Below are 22300 nucleotides of genomic sequence, written 5' to 3'. Positions count from 1 at the left end.
ATAAGGAAAGACCTTCAATATCTGGCTGCTTTTTCTTTTCCTGTAGTCCATTTCCCAGAGGAAGGTTAAATACAGCATTTCAGAGTCACAAACACGAATACAAGGTGTGCATCTTTGTTATGCACATTCAGACCACCAAGTTCCCTTATCATCCACAGAAAGAAGACCAAAGAAATCCCTCAAGTTCTGATAATTTACACTTTAGAGGAAAAGGCTGGTTAAGAAAAAGAAGTGCTAATCACACTTGAATAAACTTGGTGTTGCCAAATGCTGTACAGCTTTCTCCGCTTTTCTCAGCCAATGAAGCTCAGCCCTTTTTGAAGCAGTCTTGCTGTTGCAAAGCTGGGCCACACTGGAGACACACATGTCTTTTCCTTGCACCAGGACAGGTTGAGGGATGCCAGGGGCAGGAGAAGCCTGGAAGGGGGGAAGAATGTTATACAGGCAGCTGTCTGCTGATGACTCACATTATTGTTTTATGACTTAGAAAAGTCATTTCTGCAGGTGACCTTGACAGGATTTGTCTTCTGGCTTTTCAAAAGAAATGGCTGAAACCCAGATGTGTTACTGTTTGTTAAGATGGGGCTTTTTGCTTTCTCTCCCCCACAACATACAGGGTCTAGGAACTACTTAGATCTGCATAACTTCTGGGTCTCAGATGCCAAAGGAAAAAGTCTGCATAGTTGTTTGTAGTATCTTCCCATTTTCCACCAGGATGATAGTGAGATACTCAGCCGGTGTGGATGAGCAGCCCTTTCCAATGGGCATAAGCCAAAAGCAGCAGAATAGGTGTGTAACACAAAATCAACTTCTTCAGTGGGCAGTGAAGCTTCCTGTATGCACTTGCATGCACATATGTCTAGTTCAGAGACCACATCAGACATAGGTGATTAATTTTTCCCCCTTACTTCCTGGACGATGGGTTACAATTCCTGTCTAGATGTCCTCAGGTGTGCCTCTCCATTGCATGGTGCAAAGCTTTCACTGTGATCATGGCCAACACTCCGAAAGCCCAAGAAAGGGAAAGAGGTCAGACTCTTCTCTCTGCGAAAGAATCTGAATGTGGTTCCACGTGATTTAACTTAACTGATTCTCTTGGATATACTGGGGCTGTGTTCTAGGCTTAGCACTTTCCAGAACCAAACCAAGTCAACAGAGTGTTCTGCAGTGCAAAGCAAAATAAAACCACAAAATGTTCATGTGTAGTCACCAGACAAAAATTTGCTAAGTACCAGGAAAAATGAGAAGTTAATGGGTCCCATATGTTGCAGTTAACATGGGCTTTATAAGATTTTCCATGAGATTGCTGAAAAATTTCTCTAGTAGTGAATAAGATTTAAAAAAACAATGTTCCTATTAAACTGGAAAGCCAACATTCAGGCCACCTTCTCTTCCCTAGCTGAGTCTATAAATATAGGCTAATAAACTTGGGTAGGGCTCCCACTCTAAAAAAAACAGATGACGGCCTCTGGTATTCTTGAGCAGTGAAACACTTAAAGCTTTAAATCTTCAATCAGCTTCTCAGCAAGATGAGACTAAAATAGTTGAGAAAAATTTACCTTTTAATGCATCTTGTGGAGGTGTAGGCTTTTACAGTCTTCCTAGGTATTTCTCTATTCATGTGTTGCAGTTAGACCTCGTGCCTTGCTTCTTGTGCCGTGTACACATAGCTCACATTAATTTTTATTAACTTGGTGATGCTTTCAACAGATGTTCCAGTGTTGCCATAGCACTCGTGCTTTAGCCTTACTGGGATAGATATTCATTGTACTGGACCATACAAAGCCTGAGGACCCTGGGTTTGGTTTGCTTTTCCCTGTTCATCGCTGTTCATTTGAAGTGTGTTCTGAACAGCAGGGATAAGAAATTATTGTTTTCATGTGCTGACATCAATTCTGTGAGAAAGGTCAAACCACTGGAATTCTGTTTACCATGGCATAGAAGGCTCAGTCTGAAAAATAAAAGCAATATATTTCTCCCAATGATTGCCTGGAGTCCAGATCTGCTGGGAAATTTTTCTTGTGTGATTTTAAGGGCTTAAGCTGGTAGAAGTAGCATTTGGGGAATTCAGAGCTAGAATTCCTAACAAAGAATGTCTCCCAAGGCACACTGGGAGACAAAAACACCACACACTGAAGCAGCATCTCTGTCTCTTGGTATCCATGGAGTTTCCATGCTGGCATTTGGAAGATTGTATCTTCCTTGGCCATTTCCATGTTATTAACACAGCCTCAAATGCAATTAGGAGAGCTCTCCTGACCTTCCTCACATCTCCACCAGGAAGGCTCAGCAGTGTAGAAGCCCCTAAGAGCAGGACAGAGAATTGCTGTTCCTTTGAGACAACCTGCAAAGCCTGCCTAAACATTTGGGGGAGACCTTTATCCTCTACAGAGGTTAGAATTTTTAGAAGTATCAATTGATAACTTGCCACTTAATCATATTCTGAATTCTTCTGACTCTGATATTTTGGGTAGCTTCATTAATTTCTGTCTGTCGCCTTCTATGTGATCTTCAGGTGGAAAATTCTCAAGAAATAAGATGTGTTACTGCTGAAGAAAAAAGTCAATTAGAAAGATGGAAGGATGCAGTAAAGTGCAGGGTTAACTGTAGGTGTTTATGTGGGAGATACCATTTTGCTGAATCACCCAATATTACAGCCTGAGCTAGTCTTGGAGATTTTCTGTTCTAGCTTTCTCAGAAATAAGTAATAGAAATCTGGGCAATTAAGACCAGCTTACAGCTTTCATAGGGAGAAGACAAATGTAAAGAGAGAAAGAGAAGTTCTGGGGGCTAAGATGCTGTGATGACTGGCAAATCTGGAGAATCCTGTGATACTCCATAAAAGTCACAAGGACATGCAGGAAAGCCAGCATGAAATTATGTCAGTGGGTGATGTAGGAGGAAGATATGGCCATAGGTTTCCCATATCTTGCTGTCCTCTGAGGGGTGCACAAAAGGGGATGTTTGTCATGCCTCCTGGCAAAGTCATGTGGTGACTTGAGTCAGCATGGAAAAGACAGCTAAGAAGCTGAGATCAAGGGAATAGCAGTGTGTTTGTGGTGGGAGAAAAGATGGACCTCAGAATTAAAGGACTGAATTAGTATGTCAGAATTAGCAATCTTCTCATGCCTTCTGAACTGCACTGGAACAGGAGGAGCAGGTTTCTCCTGTGGCAGGAAGTGGACCAGGTCACTGAAGTGGTGCAGAGCCCACAGTGCTGTAGCTGACTGGAAAGAGGTGAAATACTGAGGAGCAAGTCTAGTCAGGGAGCAGGCCCAAAGCCAGACACAGTAGATAAAGCCTCACAGGACCCATCCCTGCAAAATGCAAATAGTGCATAAGCAACTGAATGCAGCCTCCCACTGGTGAGCCTCCACTGAACAATGAGAGCTTCAACCCTGAATTGGTGTCTCCCATTTAGTCTTGGGAGAACTCCTGGTAGACATGCTTTTTTTGTGTTCCTTAGTTTGGGGTAGGCTTTGGTATTTCCCAAAACACTCTTTGTGAGACTAGATGATTTCTTCTAACATGCCTGAGACATTTACCCTCCCTCATAGACATGGCTGCTCCTCAGCAACGTGAAACCTGTTTCTATCCCTCTCTGAATTGGCAGACAAGAAAATTCTTCTCTGATAAAACCCTTGGCTAATTTACCTTTGGTCAACAATTTTAATTAGTCCAAGCCTTCTAACTGATCTATTCCTTAATTATTCAGTGATCCTGGCACTCTGTTCTTTGGTTGGGTTTGTCTTTGTTTGTTTGTTTGCTTGTTTGTTTGTTTGAGGCTTGTTTGAGTTTTCCAGTAGACAGTAGCTAAATCTTTGTCCAGGGCCATCTATATGTAAGCAGGCCATCACCAAGACTAAATAAGTTCCATTGTTAGCCTCCTGTCATGCTCCCCTGGTATTAGGTCCAACTTAAAAACAGCAAAGAAAACAGATGCTGCAAATGAAATTGCTGGCTGACAAGGATACTATGTTTCCTGGATGATCACAGCCAGTGGACAGAGAAACCTATGCACCATAAGTGGAAGAAGATGGCACTCAATCTTCAGCATTTCTCTGTTCAGCCTTTACCACATGTGAGCTCCAGCCAAATCCTCTTAATTTGTAGTGATTACGGAAACTGTCCTTTCCTTATGAACTTGACTGTAAAATCTTTGAGAGTGGATCAGGGACTGGGCTCGATGTCTTTTCAACATTTGTTATTGTATCTTGATTCATCTGTGTGGATCAGCTTTTTTGTCTAAGCTTTCTTTAGAGCTAAAATCTTTTCCAGCTGTTTCTGATCAAGCTTCTTCCTTTCTCAAGAGAAAGTTCCTTCTATTGTCAAATTCAGTGGTTTTGTCCTCCTGTACTAGTTGGATGCAGCTCTGCCTCAGTATACCCCCTAAGCACATCTAGCATCACAGCAAGCACACTGCATCAGCTCATCAGACTGATGGGTAAGTCACCTTGTGATCTTCAAGCATATCCTCGTCTTTATATATTACAGCCAAGCACGAGTGGAAAGTAGAGCTGGAGCGGCACTCAGCACTACAGGTGGGTTTAGAAATGGCTGTCTCTGATTCAGTGTGGGAGAAGAATCAGTATTTCAAAGGGCTTATAATGTTTTTAGAAGCCTGGAGAGAAGGGAGGAAAGCAGGCAAAACTGCATGTGGCTGGAAGCTGTGCTGTCCCACTGAATGTATTGTCAATGCTTGTAAGTAACTGAGAACCTGTTTGATGGTGAAGAGAGATATGAAGAATGCTGGAGAAGAGCAGGCTCTCTGTGTCCCTCTGCACAGTGGCACATGCTCTTGTGCTCTTGCTCTAGTGGACTGACAGGGGAATGCCATATTGATACCAGACAAAATCCAGACGCAGAGCAGCCCAAGGCCAATGGGGGAAAATGTTGAAACAGGATATGTGGAGAGTCAGTATGATCCACTGAGATAATGCAGAAATTCCACCTGCCATCTGAAATGATGTAGCCAGGAAAATACAAGGTTCTCCCAAGGATGAGAGACAATAATTGTTTTTTAGCACAACAGATTAGAGATTAGGCACTCCTGTCTGTAATATGCCGTGCTGGAAACAGTAGCTTCCTGTGCTGATGCTTAATATTTAAATTGAAGACTGCAACTGTCCACAACATTCTCCTCCATTTATCTCTAGAGAGAAAGGATTAAATTTCCATCCAGCTTAAGTTAATTTTGACCTTGGAAACACTGCTACTCATTTCTTCTTTCTCTGATCATTTCCTTATAGATGAATGGAGGACACTGGGTAAAACAAACCAGAAGGAGCAGCAGAGGCTCTGCCAGCTGGGGACATGTGGGGGGAATAGTGATTTAAGAGGCCTTGCTGTTGACCTCCTGGGAGAGCTTGTAGTGATGTCTGTAGCATCCTGCTCTCTGGTGCAAACAAGGAAAAGAGAACTGAAGACAGTGACTAGCAGGTCTTTTCACACATCTTTGCTGCAGTTTTGTTTTCCCTCCAAGTGCTATTACTGAGCAGAGTGCTATGTAACCCTCAGCTTGCTATATAAAGCAAGTGAGCTAGGGAGCTTTAAACGAAAAGTAGTTTAGCTGCTTTGGTTTGCACACACGTCCCCCACCCCCAAGGAAACAAGTAGAGCTGTCTGTTTTTACATCTCTTTCATGAGTGCACTGCACAACCGCATGCCCAGAGACATGTTACAGCCCCACCTCCTTCTAACACACCAGCACATGTGCCAGCCTAAATGCATAAGCAAAGAATTGGGTTATTTTCTCTCTGTGAGGTAAATTTATTTCCTCTCTACTGTTCCTCACAAGCCTCCTGACCCTTTTGCCCCCCTTTGGCAGGCCCCTTACACTTGTTCTCTGGAAAACCAGTAGTAGCTAACATTTGTGCCTTTGGCAATAAAACCACAGGCCTCACAAACCCCAAATGGCAAAAAGACATTTCCATTCCAATCCCAGTTTTAAATTAAACTGTAATGAAAAATCAGCAGTGGCAGCTGGGACCGGAGACAGTGATTGTCTCGAGGAACAAGAAGGGGGAAGGAGGAGGAGAGAGGGAGAGACTGCAAGGAAAGCTCAGTGTGGTAATAAAGCAGCTGGTAAACCTTCAAGTAAAAAGAAATTAGAAAAACAAATCTAGCAGAGAGGGAAGCAGAGATGCCTGCCCTGCCACACAGCATGGTAGAGGAGGTTGCAGTGAGTCATGTCTGGGGGCCCTGGGCTGACATCTGGCGGGGGCATGTGGCTGCCTGGGACCCAACTTGTTACTCCTGCCCTAGCCTGGCCAGGTGACACCTACCTGAGCTCTGTCACAGCCACAGAAAGACCCCACAGCTCTCCTTGAGCCGTGACACACAAGGCATTCCATCTGCCTCACTAGATATATGCAGGCAGCCACGAAGCACAGAACTAATGGGAAATGCTGCTCCAGGGGTTTTGGTAGGTTTGTCAGTGAGAAATTGAAAGCCAGCCACCAAAAATCTCTGTTTTGTTTTCCATGTGTTGGTTCTTCAAGAAGTCAAAGTTTTCTTTGGCAAACAGACACTTTATTTTGTCCCAGTGGGAGGCTAAAACAAGGAAGACAGTCAAACTTTGAGACGAATGTGGGTCTGCAATGTGAGATTTGTTTGAGGGTTTGGGTTTTTTTCTTCTTAATGTATACAGCAGTTCAACCAAAGACCTGACTTACATTTTCCTAGCATACTTTAAAGAGACAATCGCAAGTACATGGTGCTACATCTCATCCTCATTGACAAAATTATAATATCCATTAACTAAAAATGAATTTATATTCTTTTGCTTTTCTCAGTTGCTGCTTTTTTGTCTATATTTCAATTCCCTTGCATGAGACTGAGGGATAAAAAAAGGAGAAATTTTTCTCTAATGAATTTACAGTGAGAGATAGGAGGCCTGGAAGGGGAAGTAGAAGTGCAGAGGGACAGTAGAAGAGCACAGGGATGCTCCAAAAGTCACGTGTAGCACATGAATAACATCTCTAAGACCGTACGATGCAGCTCTGATAGGGTGAGATTGAAGGGTTTGTGGTACTCACACACAGACCAGGTGGGTGCCTAATTCATCCAGACAGACACAAATGTGCCTATAAGTTGGGTGACAGTGCCCTGCAACTGTGCAGGGTCAGTTGTGTAGCCAGCACACACAAGTTCAGGAGCTACACATCCACATTTACTCTGCCAGGCCTGAACACAGTCTTTATGTCGAGTTGCAAGTTTCAGTCACGTTAGTTGTAGACAGACAATGGAAAGAAGTGCTGATTCAAAACAAATTTGTAGTTTCCTTGATCTTTAGTTTTTAACAGTATCTGGAAGATAAATTAGTTGCTAGCCAAGTCTTCTCTTTAGATTTTTTGTAAGATACATGGTCAAACTGGTACCTGAATTTAAGATCCCAATCCAGGTTCCTAAAAAATAGTTAGGCACTTAAGTCCTTTGGAATTCCCAAAGTAGTAAGGATCTGAATATTTAGGGCAGACTGCTAAACACCACAAGCTTTGTCACTTGTAGGAAAAACTAATGTATTTAAAAGTTAGGGCAGTTATGTTTGCATCTAAATAAGAATTTAGAGCCACATTTAACTCAGAAGAACTGTGCATGTCTTTAGAAAAGTCTCAGCCTACCACTGTGCCTTGGTAACACTACATGATAACTGCTGCATGTGTCTACCTGTAGAACATGCTTCAATGTATGTGGCAAATAAAATGATGTTTTCTATATTTTTGTGATTGTTTGCCAAAAGTTCTGTAGGTTATTAAGTTATAGGATAAGGGAATTAAATATCCATCTTCCACTAAACTGATTGTGCTTCATTCCCTGTCAGTCTTTTAGAGGAGGAAGAGATAAAAATTAAAGATGAGGTTTCAGAATCTACCAACCCTGATCTCCATCACAGGACAAGCACAAGCAAACCTCTGTTTGTATGTGCTGCTTCTTGTCTTCTGGCTTCCTGTGCATACAAGGGGTGTGGTGTGGGTAAGGGCACCCCTGCTAAACTGTCTCTTGGCCACCACACATCCTTCTACTTGGCTGAAATGCTTATCATGCAGATGCTTCACTCAACTCTGGTGAGCCTCTGGTGGTGTGGATCACTTAAAAGAGCACATAAGAATTTAGATGTTCGTGAACATTTGATCTCAATGATCCCAGCACCATAGGCTTTTCAACACACTGGGCATTTGTTTAAAAAAGCTTAAAAGCTGCATTCCTCATGGGACTTTTAGTCATACCCTAAACCTCAAAATCTCACCTCCGCTTGGTTCTTTACTCAAATTGTTTGTGTTTGCCTTAATATTACTGTTACTGTTCTTACAGTTGTGGAGAGGTAAAGAGACATTCTTTCAATACCACAGCTGTATTTCACAGCTGGGTTTTTCTCTGCTGTTTCCTTTTTATGCAAACTCTGAGGGGCCATGACTGGTTCCTTATAATTATTTTCTGTTGTGAAGCCTCTGTAAAAAAAAAAAAGAAATAGTATGAGGTTTCTCTGTGAAAGGTTTCAGAGGGTTTACAGACCCTCAACCATATCAGAGCAGTTTCTGACTTGAATTTCTGAGTTATTTAAATTACAGGAGGTCACATCTGAATCTGTGTTACTTAAAAGTGGGCAAAGCTTTTTATGCTGTGGAAAAAACTTATTGCACCTACAAACATTCCTGTATCTTTTGATCTATGCATAGGGCACAGAAAGCAGCACAGCTGTGAACTAGGACATAGAATAGAAATAAACTTGGATCTCTTTGTGGTTCTAGCAAAGTCAGTGGCAGATGTCCCATCAGTTTCCCAGAGATCAGGTTCAAGACCCATAAGCACATCAGATAATGCTCATGCAGTGGGACGGGTAGGTGATGTAGCCCAGGAAGTGAAGTCTGGAACTGTGTTGCATGGACGTTCACCATTAGAAATAGGTTTGGGATCTCTGACTGCTCTGTGCTCAAACCGGAGACTGTCACTCTTAAAACATTTGTCCACATGAGAGAATCACAGACATATAGCACATCTATTGAAGGGACAGTTGTGAAAATCTGTTCTGACATACTGGAATCGATTTTATTGATCTTTTATCTGATCCTTGAGTGAGTCGGCATATCCCTACACAGCATGGAAAAGCTCTTTCATCTCCAAACCTGGCACTGCAAGGTATTGGTTATATGGCTAGAAAAGAAAGGGTGTACCTAAAGCTGACAGGCTGCTCCTGGCCAGTCATTTGGGGTAACTGAAAGCAGCCCCAGCCCCCAATATTCTGTTACTACTGCTGACACAGTCAGTGCTTTCAGAAAATGAGAGAATCAAACAGTGGTTGAGGTATAAAAGGGACCTCTGGATGTCATCTGGTACAAACCCCCTGTTCAAACCAGGCCATCTAGAGCCAGTTGCCCAGGACCAGGACACATCTAGACAGCTCATGAGTAGGAGGATGGAGACTCTGCAAAATACCTGGACAACTTGTGCCAGTTCTTAGTCACTCTTCCAGTAAAAAATTGTTTTCTGATGTTCAGAGGGAAACTTCGGTGTTTCAGTTTGTGCCTCATTACCTGTGGTTCTGTTATTGGGCTCAACTGAAAAGAGCCTGGTTCCAAGCACTTTGCACCCTTCCTTCAGGTACTTAGATACATTGTTAAGATCTCTCTTGATCCTTCACTTGTCCAAGCTGAACAGTCTCAGATCTGTCAGCCTTTTCTCATAGGAGAGATGCTCCAGTCCCTTCATCAGCTTTGTGATCATTCATTGTACTTTCTCCAGTATGTCCATGTCTCTCTTGGACTGGGAAGCCCAGAACTGGGCACACTACTCCAGGTGTGGCCTCACCAGTGCTGAGAAGAGGGGAAGGATCACCTTTCTCTTGACCTGCTGGCAATACTTTGCTTAATTCAGCCTTCTTCACTGCAAGGGCACGTAGCTGGTTCGTGGTCAACCTGGTGCCCATCAGGACCCCTAGGTCCTTTTCTGCAGACCTGCTTTCCAGCTGGATGGTCCCCAGCATAAATGCCGACTCCCTCCATAGGAAAATTGTTTTGGTGAAGCATTGTTCTTTGAAAGTCAAAGCCCCATTTTCTCCCACCCCTAAGTATGTTGGGATTGGCTTCTGCTGAAAACTGCTGAAAGAATTCAACTGAAATTTTGCTGGAGACAGTTGTCTCTTCATCAGGGAGAGAAATCAGATGTCCGCTTGGTTCTTTACTCAAATTGTTTGTGTTTGCCTTAATATTACTGTTACTGTTCTTACAGTTGTGGAGAGGTAAAGAGACATTCTTTCAATACCACAGCTGTATTTCACAGCTGGGTTTTTCTCTGCTGTTTCCTTTTTATGCAAACTCTGAGGGGCCATGACTGGTTCCTTATAATTATTTTCTGTTGTGAAGCCTCTGTAAAAAAAAAAAAGAAATAGTATGAGGTTTCTCTGTGAAAGGTTTCAGAGGGTTTACAGACCCTCAACCATATCAGAGCAGTTTCTGACTTGAATTTCTGAGTTATTTAAATTACAGGAGGTCACATCTGAATCTGTGTTACTTAAAAGTGGGCAAAGCTTTTTATGCTGTGGAAAAAACTTATTGCACCTACAAACATTCCTGTATCTTTTGATCTATGCATAGGGCACAGAAAGCAGCACAGCTGTGAACTAGGACATAGAATAGAAATAAACTTGGATCTCTTTGTGGTTCTAGCAAAGTCAGTGGCAGATGTCCCATCAGTTTCCCAGAGATCAGGTTCAAGACCCATAAGCACATCAGATAATGCTCATGCAGTGGGACGGGTAGGTGATGTAGCCCAGGAAGTGAAGTCTGGAACTGTGTTGCATGGACGTTCACCATTAGAAATAGGTTTGGGATCTCTGACTGCTCTGTGCTCAAACCGGAGACTGTCACTCTTAAAACATTTGTCCACATGAGAGAATCACAGACATATAGCACATCTATTGAAGGGACAGTTGTGAAAATCTGTTCTGACATACTGGAATCGATTTTATTGATCTTTTATCTGATCCTTGAGTGAGTCGGCATATCCCTACACAGCATGGAAAAGCTCTTTCATCTCCAAACCTGGCACTGCAAGGTATTGGTTATATGGCTAGAAAAGAAAGGGTGTACCTAAAGCTGACAGGCTGCTCCTGGCCAGTCATTTGGGGTAACTGAAAGCAGCCCCAGCCCCCAATATTCTGTTACTACTGCTGACACAGTCAGTGCTTTCAGAAAATGAGAGAATCAAACAGTGGTTGAGGTATAAAAGGGACCTCTGGATGTCATCTGGTACAAACCCCCTGTTCAAACCAGGCCATCTAGAGCCAGTTGCCCAGGACCAGGACACATCTAGACAGCTCATGAGTAGGAGGATGGAGACTCTGCAAAATACCTGGACAACTTGTGCCAGTTCTTAGTCACTCTTCCAGTAAAAAATTGTTTTCTGATGTTCAGAGGGAAACTTCGGTGTTTCAGTTTGTGCCTCATTACCTGTGGTTCTGTTATTGGGCTCAACTGAAAAGAGCCTGGTTCCAAGCACTTTGCACCCTTCCTTCAGGTACTTAGATACATTGTTAAGATCTCTCTTGATCCTTCACTTGTCCAAGCTGAACAGTCTCAGATCTGTCAGCCTTTTCTCATAGGAGAGATGCTCCAGTCCCTTCATCAGCTTTGTGATCATTCATTGTACTTTCTCCAGTATGTCCATGTCTCTCTTGGACTGGGAAGCCCAGAACTGGGCACACTACTCCAGGTGTGGCCTCACCAGTGCTGAGAAGAGGGGAAGGATCACCTTTCTCTTGACCTGCTGGCAATACTTTGCTTAATTCAGCCTTCTTCACTGCAAGGGCACGTAGCTGGTTCGTGGTCAACCTGGTGCCCATCAGGACCCCTAGGTCCTTTTCTGCAGACCTGCTTTCCAGCTGGATGGTCCCCAGCATAAATGCCGACTCCCTCCATAGGAAAATTGTTTTGGTGAAGCATTGTTCTTTGAAAGTCAAAGCCCCATTTTCTCCCACCCCTAAGTATGTTGGGATTGGCTTCTGCTGAAAACTGCTGAAAGAATTCAACTGAAATTTTGCTGGAGACAGTTGTCTCTTCATCAGGGAGAGAAATCAGATGGTATTTTAGGAGCTCAGAAATTAGCTCATGTTCTTGCAAATCCAGCAGATAACAGCTTGCTCGGTGCCATTCACACAGCTGTAGGGAAGAATATTAAAAAACTTTCAAATTCTATTTATTAAGTTTGCTAGAAAACTTGTCAAAGGAAGAAAAAAAATCTCAGCAGCTTCATTCCCCCAGCTCATATAAGATGCCATGGTAGCAAAAGAAATGTCTTCAGCTTTACTGGAAGAAGTGAAGTGTTAAGACTAACAGAGCAGGAATTAAGACTCCTGACTCATTCTGTCACTGCTTTGGACTATTTCTGGACAGCCCTTACCTGAGCAAGCCCAATGATACTGCTGCCTGACTCATTCAAGTAATCAAGATGACTGAAAGCCTAATTTGACCTGAATTTATCTGACAGTGACGCATGATAACAACACCTGGCTGTCTTACATGTAGGAAGTGATTCTGGATAGTTAAACTTTTTAGATCTTTTGATTTAACAGAACTTTTTAATTACAAAGCACTCATATTTTAGCTAGGCTTTGCTGACAAGTTCTTTGTAAAATACAATATCAATTACTTTTTACAAAAGATATATTCCCTCCACCTTGAAAATCAAAAAGATTAAAAATATCTATCACATTCTTCCTTATTCTTATGAAAATGCAGCTCTGTTTCTGAAGATGCTTCAAGTGAACAAAAAAAATGTTCACTATTTTCTTATCCAACTTTGTAGAAAACCAAACAAGACTCTTGGTCTTCTATTTCACAAGTCGTTTCAAGTTCTTATCAAACACCAACTCACTGATAGGGTTTATTCTATTTTTTTCTTTCTTCTTTTTTATTTTCTTCCCAAGCTATATTTAAAATGCATCTATTTCATTCCCATTAGACTGATCATCATCATTTATCTGTTTTCTTTATCTGTGGGGAAGGGAAGGAAATAATTTAACAGAAACAGTAATCTGCTTGAGAAAGCCAAAGGCTGTTGGATATTAATGATTGACCAAAGAAAGAGTAGTCCTCCAGAAATAAGCAAAGGCTGAGATCATTAGCTGGGAAGCAGAGACCAGGCAGCACTTAAGGATAGTCACTGGGGTCAAGAGTGAATAAGGGAACCGCAAGAGTTTTCAGTCCTTTAGAACATGATAATGGACTTACTGGGTTAGATCAAAGATCCCTCTAGCTCTGCAGCCTGTTTCTGACACTGTCCAGTAGCAGATATTCAGGGAAAAGTATAAGAAAAAGGGAGAATGCATAGTATTCCTTCCTTTCTATATACCTTTTCAGCAGTTAATAGGTTAGGGACCACATAAGCGTATAAATCATTGTGTTTAAAAACCACTGTGGGTGTATCTGCCATGAAACTCTCCAGTCATTTTTTAATCCATCTCTACTTCTGGCCTCCAGCAATAATGATTGGCAATGAACTGCACAGTGTAACTGGGCATGGCATGAAGTAGAATCTGTGATATAATCCCATCAACAATGCTGCTGTCCAGTCCTCAGATATATCAGAGACAGGAAGCCATTGGTGATTCTTTAGTTAATTTCTTCAGTGTCTGTTGAGGACTGAGAGTGTCTCTGCCTCCCCAGCCACTACAAGCTCATAGACAGCCTGTGTGTTCCAGAAATTGGTAAGGGCTGCAGGCCTTTTGCTCACTACGTACTGGCGCCTCCCAGTCAGTGCCTGAAGGGGATTGGCAGGGGGCTGGATGCAGAAGATGGACACTCAAGAGTAGGAATAGTGTCAAGAGATGGAGAAAAGTACAGAATGTGATAGGAAATGGAAGGACTGGCTGATACAAAGAGTGTGAACCAGAAAGCTGAAACCAGTTTTGAATGACCTGCTGTTTTTAGTCTTGGCACATGCAGTCCTGAAAACAGTCTTGCTTTTAGTGCAGAACATACTGATAAGGTGTGAGTTGTGAGCCACAATCCCAGCTTTCTAAGGCTCTGGAGGATCACTAGTTACCAGTCCAGTCAGTCTGTGTCTGGTTCCTCCTCTCTGCCGGGGATTTCACCACTTGTGTGGTAAGTATTGCAGAGCAGGCAGGCTCCTCGTCCTGCTGGTCAGTCCTGGACATAGGAATGAGCACTTACTCCAAAGACAGATGAGGGTCATTGGATTCTGCTTCTTTCTGGACTTAGACATCCACAAATATTTGAATCCTGCAGCAGAGTCTGCCCAGGCACTGAAATCAGTGAACCCCTGCAGATGCAGGAGTTGAACCACATGGATGTAGCAACAGGAACAGGGACCCTTCTGGGTCAGAGACAAGTTGCAGATAGATGTGCCTTTACAGAGCCAGGGTTCATGTCTCATCTGTGTTGCACTTGTAAGGCAAGAGCTGAATGCATCCTAATAGAGAAGTCCCCCTCCCTTTCTGCTGTGTGTATTTAATACAAAGCAGATTCCATCACTAATAAATAAGTCTTAAAGGTCAAAACAACAAGCACACTTGTTCCATATATTTTTAGCTTTGACACTTGTTTAAATCTTGGGGACCTGGCTCTGCTTAGATCCATGATAAAGGCAGACAGCAAGAACTTTCTCGTGCTTTGATAGGGCTGTTTTTTGTCAGCACACTCTCTCCCTTGTCATCAGCCTTACAAGGCAAAAAGCTGGAAACCATTCATGGGGTAATAACTGAAACTGGTTCTAACAAAGGAAGAAAAAACAAAAAAAACAGGAAATACAATAAAAAATTAAAAAGACCCTTGAAACTGGCTAGGGTGGTGCCCTCGTGATGACGGGGTACAGACCCCTGTAGTGACTCTGCCTTTCACAAGATCAGGCCAAAGAACAGCTTGTCTGCTTTGCATGGGAGAAGGAACATGTGGCTAAATCCTGCCAGAAAAGTACAAGGCCTGGAATTGGTTCTACATCTCCCTTCCCTGCCTCAGGCTGCATTCCACCTGATGGGGAGGGAGACACTAGCGTCTTTTATTCACCTAAATTAGGCCAAATGCTGGGTCCTGCACTTTGGTCCTAACAACCCCATGCAAAGCTACAGGCTTGGGGATGAATGGTTGGAAACCTCCATGGTAGAGAAGGACCTGGGGGTGCTGGTTGGCAGCCAGCTTAACATGAGCCAGCAGTGTGCCCAGGTGGCCAAGAAGGCCAACAGCATCCTGGCCTGCATCGGGAATAGTGTGGCCAGCAGGAGTAGGGATGTGATCATGCCCCCATACTCAGCACTGATGAGGCCACACCTTGAGTACTGTGTGCAGTTCTGGGCCTCTCACTACAAGAAGGACATCAAGTTGCTGGAGCATGTCCAGATGAGAGCTACCAAACTGGTGAAAGGTCTGCTTGTTTCTAGTCTATACAGTCCTCCCCAGGTTCACAGCACCTTTTTACCTGACACGTTCAGTTTCTCTAGGTTGATGGAGTAATTCTGACTTCTCTTGCCCAATTCCTGTGGTGTGTTGTAGTTTCAGGGCTGCATTTTTCAAGTGTACGGGCTTAATAACTAAGGGAGACCTTTGTTTGGTTTGCAACTACTGAAGTAGAAGGTGGTTTTACAAATTCAACCCTAGACAGCTAATGTATTCTGGACTTTAGGCATAACATGCCTCTCAGTGGTGGTGTCTCTATCTCCATGTGTGTAAATGCCTGGTAGACGTTAAGGAGGGAAAAGCTTCAGGTTTTACAAAGGATTTGGAGCCTGTTGAGGCTTCTGACACCCTAGAAGAAAGGTGGTTTGCAAGCAGGGCTTTTGCAGTAGAGAAATTATTTTATTGTTCTGTCATCTTTTTTCTCTGAGCAGCATTGATGTGCTCTGAAAGTTTGGATTCCTAGCTCTTCATCTCAAACAACTGTTGAAAGCAATCGATCCTACAGCTCTGTAGTTGAATAGGAGTTCTATAAAAAGAGGGTTTATTTTCCTGATATAGAAGACACAAGGCAGTGGCATATGCTTCATTCCCAGCCTTACTCATACTTCATAGGTGCATACAGGTGGGTCACTCAGCATCTGGGTTTGTTGGTTGTTTTTTTTTCAAAACTATATTTGAGAGAAATGTTATTAACTCAGAATTATAATCTCAGCTCCTACAATCAAGTTACTAAACACAACTGGACAGTTTCATCATTGTGTATGCAAATAGCTAATTTGTCCTTGCAATCACATCTCTTATTTCTATGCAATTAGGTGCACACAGTTTAGAAACCCAGACCTCTTTAAAAAATAAACCAACCTGGTGTAACCAACACTTTAGTGAGCCAGTTACTCCATGTCTTTCTTTAAAAAGAAAGGGAGAAAAGAGAGAAAGCATAGTCTGGAAGGGAGGCTATTAATTAAGCTAAATTTCTTAGTATTTGATAATTATTTTTAGGTGACAAAGAAAAAAATGCATCAAGACACATGCAGTGTTAGGACTCGCACTGACTGAAAAGTAGCATTTGCCAAGAATATGAGATACTGAAAATTACTGTTACTGTTACAATGCCATCAGCTACTGTAGCTGTGAAGGATTTGTTTTTATGTCTCTGCCTTTAATTTCATCATGATTTAAAAAAATTCCCAGAGAGTGTTGCAGCTGCTCCAGTATTAACAGCCTTGAAATAGAAATGTGTTATTTAGTAAGATACAGCTGCAGAGGAGAAAAAAAAATCCCCAAACAACAACCCCAACATTTGGATTGATTAATCTACCAAAATGGTTATTCGTATTTTAAATCCATGTTGTTTAAACTCAAATCTGTTTGCCTCCCAGCCATTTTATTTAGTTATGTTTTTACTAAAGTGGTAACAATTTCCAAGATCTGCATAAAAAATGAACATTGCCCAAGCAGCTCAACAGCTCCTGCCGCTTGTTGGCTCCTACTTGTTTCAGTATCACAAATTGAGCCACTGACATTGCTGTCTTGAGGCTCTTTATCTACAATGGTGTAAATAACTATTGCTCATTACTTTGCCCCTTCTGTAGATACTTCCACTGTCTTTGGCCTTTCCTACGTACAGGGGATTTCATACCATCATTATTAGAGGTTGGAAAAACATGCAGTATATTGGCATGTGTCCAGGTATATAAGACCTAGGGGAGCAATAGAAGTTCAGCAGTTCCCAGATTCATTATCACCCTCTCCAACACTGCTGTTAGAGAGTATGGTTCTGCTTCCTTTGCTTCCAGTGCCATAAACCCATTGCTGTGTCATGAATTCAGTAAAGTCCTTTGCTGCAAGCCAGAACTGAAAGTGCCTGACAGGTGCCATCCCCACCCCATGGATGCACTGAGCCTTCCTCCCAGCTCTACCTGGGAAGTGGCTCTTCACAGGTGAAAGTAGCAGGTATCTTGCTGGGACAAACTCAGTTTTGACTGTTTTCATCTGCGGCTGTAACCCCACACAGGCTTTCACATATGGTACTGGTGAGACGTGCTGTGAGTGCCTCCATCTGCAGGAAGAGGTGAGGAACGTGACTTATGAAAAAACCTGTGCCACTACAGGGATGTTCCTGGAAGCACAGCATGAGAGCAGGCAGTCCCAAAAAACAATGTTTCAGACCTCCTGACATGCTCTTACATCCAGGGGATTTCCTCCTGCACTGTAATATTCATGGGTTTTGCAGAACTATTATGCCTTCTAGTCCTGTGAGACCATCTCACTTATAGGAAACTCAGGAAATCTTTGGCATTTCCCAGCCCTCTCATATTTTTCATGCTGATGGCATAATCCCATTTTCATGACCTGGAGAGAGATATCTTTTTGTCAAATGATTATTGTGTACTGCTCATGTCATTGACTCCTACAATCACGCGTTATGCAGCCAAGCATGCTTTACCTCCAGCATACCACTTACAGAAACCCAGCTGGATTAATATTTTATTCCTTGTTTTAAAAGAGCCCAAGGTTATCTCATCCTGTCAGACTGTACTTTTCCCCCTCTCTAAATAATTCCTTTGCCCTCACATTGTTTCAAGTTTTTATTTTGCAGCTCTCTATTTCTCTCCCAGCTAATTTATTCCTTGAAGTGCCTCCGCAGTCCTTTTAGTTTTTCTGCTCTTTGTTGATGACATTCATGCACCCTAGCTCAAGTAGGCTACAGCATCTTTTTCTTCTTCTCTCAGAAGTTGCCTGCAGTACTTTGATAAGTCTTATAATCTCTTTTTTTGTAAAGAATGCAGATTCAGTTTACCTAACCTTTCTACAACTGCTGTGTGTCTGAGTCATCTCAGTTGCCCTCTGGTACTTTTCCATAATAGCCTTCTTTTCTAAGGTGACCAGACAGGCATACAGCATCTCAAATGTGACCTCACTTGTACTTAACCAGTGCCATTATAATTTCCTGTGACTTATAATTGATGCTGCAATATTAATGTTTCCCAGGATTTTGCAGAGCAGTGAGGTTACATTCCATTTTCCTTAAGGCTTTCCCCACACTCACTCTGCCAAGCTGGCTTTCCCTCATACTGGTCTGCAGTTTTCTGCTGTTAGCCATGTACTTCCACTATCTCCTTATGCAAGTCTGGGCAAGGTACTGGGAATCCTGCTTCTCTTTAACCTTTCTACACCGGCTGGTAGGCATCCTTCTAAGACAAGTACAGCTGTCACTTTCCATATATCCAGCTTCACATTGCAAGAGTCTTTTTGCATTCATCCATCTTCCCCATGAGTTTGGATGCTTCCAGGCTCCAGAGCTGTCTGTGCTGTGATGGTACCAAATTAGCTATTTACGATAGACAGGAGATGATCTGTGTCTTTCTTCTGAAGCAGGTATTGGATCTAACTGGTAGAGAATTAAGTGCATGGTTACTCTAACAGTAAGGAAAGAAATAATCCTGGAAAAAGAATGAGAAATTACTAAGTTTCAGTATTTGTAGAAGTTCAATATGAAGTAAACCTATGCTTAATGCCTTCTATAAAGTGCAAGGAATTCCTGACCACTCACTTCCCCGCAAACCACATATTTCAAAGAATAACATCTGGAGCTTTGTGCTAGACAATGTATTACATTGTTTCCAAGTAACTCTTGGCTTTTTCAAGTCTGAATTATTATATAAAGAGTAGAATCTACGGCCTATTACTATTCTCTCCCAAAGGTACATTAAACCATGTATCTCTAGCCTCAGCATTCTTGAAGGCAAATTTCATCATGGATGAAGGGAATCCATTTCAGTTTTACAAAGTAATTGTGCACATTTATCTAGACACTCCAGATTGTAGGCTCCAAGTACTAATAACCTACAAGGCAACCACTTGTGTGTATACATAATGTGCTTTTCTGGCTTTCCTACTTGAACAGTAAGTATACAATCATGCACCCATACACACAGCCTCTGTATATTCATATAATCTCATGCCTTGAGTAGAAATTGAGGCAGGTATGTTGCTTGTTCTGTAAAGAGCAGCCTGGCTGTCTGGCTTAAGAGGTACTGACTGCAGTTTTATTCTTGCAGCATGTGTGTCAGTGCTGCAGCCAGGTCACAGGTTGCCAGCACATACATAGGTGAAAATACAATTTGTGCAGAGTGTGATTGCAGCTCCCAGTCTATAATCACTTCATCCTGAAGTGTACTTGTTATATAATTATCAGGAGGCCTGAGGTGACAGGACAAAAAAGGAACACTGGTAGAGGTGGAAAAATTACCTGGAATCTGTTCAGACAAAGGAGGAATCGCCAATTAATTTCACCATAAGTCTGCAATTCTCTTATACTTCTGAGACTACTCCAAACCACACAAACCTAGAGGTATCTAAGTAGGATTTCAGTGAGCAGTTTTTCACAGCATTGCAGAGCAGCTGAGGTTGGCAGGCATCTCTGGACATTATGTAGTCCACCCCCTCTGCACAAAGAAGGCTGCTCAGGACTGTCCCATCACACTCCCAGTGAAAAGGTTTTTTCTTTAAATTTAATTTCTTGTGTTTTAGTTTGTGCCCACTGCCTCTTCTCCTGCCACTGGCAGGAGACTGAGAAGTCTGTCTTCCTTACTTCCCCATCAAGTATTTATACACATTTGTAAGATCTTTCTGAGCTTTCTCTTCTCTGGGCTAAGTAACCCTAGCTGTCTCAGCCTCTTGTGCAACAGGTGCTCTGATCCCTTTACCATTTTTGTATCCCCATCTCCAGGTGGAGGAGTTGTTCACATAGCAGCATCCACATGCCTCAAAGGGGTCTCCTCAGAGCAGGAGGAGTAAACACCTACTGCATGCACACAGGAAAGCTAGACTAAGTCTCCTTAGGCTCCCTCAGTAGACAGGAACAAACTGCCGTTGCTTTGTGCTTGTGAATTCCTGAACTAGTTTTTGGGTTTGCACAACCAGTTTGATTTCCTGAACCTTTGGTGAACTTCAGCTATGCTTTATTCTGGGATGACTCAAGTAAAAAATATGCACATTTCTCTAGTTGTATTTATGGGAGTTGAAGACTATCACTCAAAACCTTGGCTGCTCCTTTCCCTGTATCAGTCCTTGGCTGGCCTGGATGGGCATAAATGCACTGACATGAGTGAGTGCTCAAGGAGCTGGGCTATTTCATTTTCTCTCTAACCTCCTCTCACTTTATAGCCTGTTTCCCTTTCACAAACAATGATGTTGGTTGCACTCTTGACTATGCAGTATATCAGTGCCCCTTTCTCCCACCCTTTTGTAAGGTTCTCAACCAGATCCTTAGCTGTGATAATAGCTCATTGCTCCATTGTGCTTAGTTTGGTTTTACTTGTCAGAGCTGCACAATTCATTTTTAGGGAGCTGTGCCAGTTCATAACAATTGATGATCTAGCCCCTTTATTTCAGTTTTTGTTACAGCATCTCTCTTGTTAACATTCTTGGATATGCAAGTTCTATGGTACTTGCTGCAAGAAAAACATTCTCCCTTCTCCCATCAATTTCTTGGGGAATAATGGGGGAAAAATGCCTGTTGATAAAGCAGACATCTTACTGAAGCTTTCTGGTTTACCCCTATCTGGCCAACAAGCAGACTGGTTCAGAACTAGTTTCCTAGTACCTCAGCATGCTCAGAAGAATGAGTTTTGTCCAATTTTTTCAATTCTCTCTGTAACTACCTGTCTCCAACTCTTTAAAATCAGATTTTTTTCTCATTAATTAAGTTCTGTGGCCTTTATAAGAAAATTAAAGGGATATTATAGTTTTAAATCAAATTGGTATTTTAAAGGTCTAATAAGTAAAAGTATTATTTCAAAATTAAACATGATATTTCATATTTGTCTGCTATGCTCATTAAATATTTAATTAAATTCCAGGCTGTGATGGATTGATGCTTGGGAGGAGGGGGATATGAGCTGCTTTTGCACCCACAGAAGTCTTTTATTTGGAAGTCTAATATTCCATCAGAAGAAGCCTTCAAAGCCCAACTGTATGACACCACTGCGGTTGGGGAAACAGTGAATAATAACTCCTGAATTCACTCCACCTGCAGCTAAACTTTGTATTTGTACTGTCTCCTGGGTCTGGCCTAAGGAGATAAGGGAAGGGGCTCCCTGCTCACAGGGGAGATAGGGAAAGGGGCTGTCTGTAGCACTGCCACGTATATGAAAGACCTCTGACATCTAGGGACCTCCAGTCTCAGTTGACTCTAGCAGTGATGTGGGTAGACAGCCTGCTGGGAAGCTGAATGCCACTGTGAGCCTTGCACTCAGGTACTGGCAGCAGGAGTGGGGACTGCAGGAGGCTGGGTCAGGCTGCTTTCCCTCCACATGCCACTCCATACTGCAGGGGTTTGAGAACACTTGCCATTTTCTCCCATGCAATACCCGGAAGCTGTGGGAGAACGACAGCAGAGAAGGAAGAGCTGACTGTCAGGTCTGAGTGTTCCCTTCAGGTTTTGGGAAAGAAAATGGCCACATAAAGCAGGAGCTGCTGCAAGGAAAGAGCTACACAACCTCGTTCACTCACCATCATTTGCCTTGCATACATGTTGGGAAAATACATGCACAGAGACAGCAGCAATGCTGTATACTCCTTGTACATAACTATTGCCAATTTCCTTCCCATGCCATCTTCTTCCGTCATTCACTGTGCAGGGAGGGGTTCTGCACAAGACTGATCCTGAGAAACGGCCGATCTCCGCTCCGCCCTCACACAGTCAGGCCTGCCACTCTCGCCTCTCTCTGCTTCCCCCAGTGTCCATGGGCTACTATTTGATCATTGCTAGTTCAGCCTGTCAGTTCTCCTTACAGCCAAGCAACCTGCCCAGTTGTTTCATGTTCTTTATTTTCTGGATTACACTGTTCTTCTGAGTATGTTGTCTGGCTGAATGAAGTACTCTTTCC

Source organism: Chaetura pelagica, unplaced genomic scaffold, assembly GCF_000747805.2.
Source record: "Chaetura pelagica isolate M959 unplaced genomic scaffold, ChaPel_1.0 scaffold3, whole genome shotgun sequence".
Classification (NCBI taxonomy): Eukaryota; Metazoa; Chordata; class Aves; order Apodiformes; family Apodidae; genus Chaetura; species Chaetura pelagica.
The sequence above is the reverse complement of the archived record's forward strand: the minus strand, read 5'-3'. Positions refer to the sequence as shown.